This window comes from Trichosurus vulpecula, chromosome 5 (assembly GCF_011100635.1).
Source record: "Trichosurus vulpecula isolate mTriVul1 chromosome 5, mTriVul1.pri, whole genome shotgun sequence".
In the NCBI taxonomy this organism is placed as follows: domain Eukaryota; kingdom Metazoa; phylum Chordata; class Mammalia; order Diprotodontia; family Phalangeridae; genus Trichosurus; species Trichosurus vulpecula.
Window position 1 is genome coordinate 97,684,863 of NC_050577.1, and position 3,126 is coordinate 97,687,988.

At 48.7% G+C, this 3,126-nt stretch overlaps 1 pseudogene; it reads left to right on the forward strand.

The window, feature by feature from the left end:
• Window positions 1–585: 585 nt before the first annotated feature.
• On the forward strand, window positions 586–2,900 carry LOC118850960 (annotated as a pseudogene).
• Window positions 2,901–3,126: the final 226 nt, after the last annotated feature.

Consider the following 3,126-nt stretch of genomic DNA (forward strand, 5'->3'; position numbering starts at 1 on the left):
CTCCAAGTTGTTCTTTTAGGTCCAAACTTAAATACCTTTTTTCTTTCTAATAGAGACAATTTCTTGAAGTATTGTTCTAGAGTCGATAACTGTTCATGGCTACCCATGGTTTCCAATATAGTACAGTCAACCCTTATGCTCTTCAATCAGTTTTAAATATAATAATGCTCAATAACGTTTTATTGGAATAGATGAATCATGTCCCAGATTCTAAGAATTGGATTTTTTAAAATGATGTCTTTCTAGTATTTTGAGTCTATAGGATCAGAGTTCATTGCATAAGTCAAACACACACACACACACACGCACACACACACACACACACACACACACACATTTTAGAGAGACGGAATTGATCTTTTTTTTTTTTTAAGAATGCTCAGGAATGGAAAGTGGTCTAGGTTGGGACAGGGCTGTGGCCAAGCTGAGTTTGTGAGCCCTCCCTGCAGATCTGCCAAGGCTTACTGTGTCTAGATCCTTCTCTCTTCTTCCATTAGTATGCCAACTCATTACTCAGGTGGGAGCACTTAGACCAACTGGTTCCTGCTCCTGGGGACAGCACGGTTCCCTGGCTGGCCACAAAAGATGCTAGAGTCTTGTGCTGGGCCCTGTGGGTATTTCAGAAGAAATTGCTCTTGCCATCTGACCTGGCCATCCCTGAACACCTGCTGTCCCAACTACTGGAAGTTCTTTCTGGAGATCTGGCCCTATTTGGGCTCCCTGACAAGAGGCAAAGACGTTGTGGTGCAGGGTGAGCCATGGGTCCCCCAAGCCTCATTGATCTTCATGGTCTTCAGGTTTCTAGAGGCCATCCAAATTCAAGGCTCTGTAGATGGTAAGGATAGGATTCACTATGTATCTCTACTTCTGTATGAAAACTGGCAGATTCCATTCGATGTGTCCCTGAATGGTGGCAATACCTTCCTCAATCTGAGACCTGGCTGGCACTCTGTCCCAGCAGTGTCATAGGCTAACAAGAGCGAAGTGGTCAATGAGACCATGTGGCAGTATTATGGGACCCCAGGGATCACTAGCAACCTCACCCTGTCCTGGAAGAGCTCCCTGCTACCTGTGCCCAGTGTCAACACTGAACTTTGGGGCTACCAAGAAACAGACAAGCCCTACTCTGATGAATAGATGGCTGAGTGGATATACCTCTGTACCCTAGACAAGAGCTTTCCCAACACTGACAACTTCACTTTCACTCCAATGTCAGCCAAACCCCAGTATCAGTCTTGGGATGCACCTGGGGTGGGTGCATCTCATGGAGCAACCACACTGTTGGAGAGAGGGATCTGCCCATGATGTGGAGCAATGAGCAAGCCTTGGCCTGGCATCTGGGGAGGACCTACATTGGGATTCTGCTACTTGGGCCACCGACAAGTGTATGAACTGGGTCTCATTGGAGAAAAAATTGCCCAACTTCCTGGTAGAGACTGAGGACTTTCCCTGCACCCTGGTCCAGGCTCTGGTGGACACTAGGAGGTTCTTTGCCAATTATGGATATGATATTGAGAGGAAGAGCATGTGCAGGACAAGTGAGTCCCTGGTATGCCTCAGGTCAGTAGTGCTGCTATTTTACATTGGAGGACTCAAGTACTGATGAGGGACACATTGAGTGGTAGCACCCCAGATTGTAGTCAAGATTGGGGTTCACTCTGCTAAGGGTGACTACCTCTGGTGCCTGGCCATTTATATTAGATCTATAATGTTATTACCTTCTATTACTGCTGCCTCTGGTCCAAAACTTCCCATTCTACTTACTTTACTGGCCCTCAAGCCACTGCCACACCTACTGTCCTCCTCACCTGGCCTCAGACTGGACCTTTCCTTACCTTTGACAGCATGGGTCAATGGCCCATGAATAGTATGTGCTGGTGCAGCCTAACCTCACAAAATTGTTGGTACAGGGCAGGACCCAGGCAGCCTTGATGCTCAGTGGTGTCCAGGCCTCAGCTACCAGCATCTCAGCAGTGGTAGTGAAGGAGAATACCTCAGATGCACTGGAGGCCTGGTTTAGGGGCCCTACTGGGAGGACTCTTGAGGTGCTGAATCAGGAGATTCTGAACTTCACTGAGCAGAGCTGGATGGATCTGAAAAGCATGTTCCTTTCAGTGTCTGGGAAGCAGAATGTGTTGGAGATGCTGGCCTCTGGGGCTGGCATGTAAATCCAGGTTCATGAAGCTTTCTTGAGTCTGAACGTCTTTCTTCCTGACAAGTTCCTGAATCACACCCAGGGCCTTCTACAAACCCTAAATGATGTCTAATGATTTCACCCTGAGGAATTTGATGGCCCTGCCCCCTTTCACCCCACCTCTGGCATTGCCTCCAAGCCCTGCCAGCTATTTGAATTTGGAGCTGACTGGACCATTTGGAATGATTCTTCCCTGTGTACCTATGATTCCTAGTCTCTGGTGGACAGCTGTCTCTGAGAGCCCAAGCATTACTCTGCCTTCCTGCCTGTGTTCATACCTAGGGTCCTGACATCCCAGGTAGCCACCCTCTGTGGGAGTGACCCCTTCCGCCAGTTTGATGCCCTCATCATTGGGATGCTGGACACTGACAGTGTGACAAGTGTAGTCCACAAGCAGCACCAGCAGCTGCAAGAGAGCCTGCCAATGGTCTCCTGAGCCTGGCTCTCTGCCCCAAAGAATGGGAAGAAAAATGGAACCAGTTACATGTTTGGGCTCTACCGTAGAGTTCAGCTGTGCACAGGTTATACACTGAGAGGTTCAACAGAGCAAATCTGTCAGCCTAATGAGGTATGATCAGTAGCCCAGCCACCATGTAAGCCAGACTCAAATCATGCTGTGGTATTGGGTATCATCTTTGGAGTACAGATTGTAATGGCTTTGGCTGCCCTGGGCTACCTGCTGCACAAGAGGAAAGGGAGGATATAGGGCATCTTGAATATGAAAGCAAAATGGCATCCATCCATCTCCCACCTGAGTATCTATGCCAACCAGGGTGCTCATCCCTAACCTGGGGGTCCATCTCCCACCTCAGTCCCTTACCGGGATACCCATTCAGCCCCAACCTGATGTACATCCCCCACCTGACTGTCCATCCCCCATGTAGAGTCTTTCTCTTTGCAGTGTTTGCCTCCAATATGGCAACCCCCCTTCC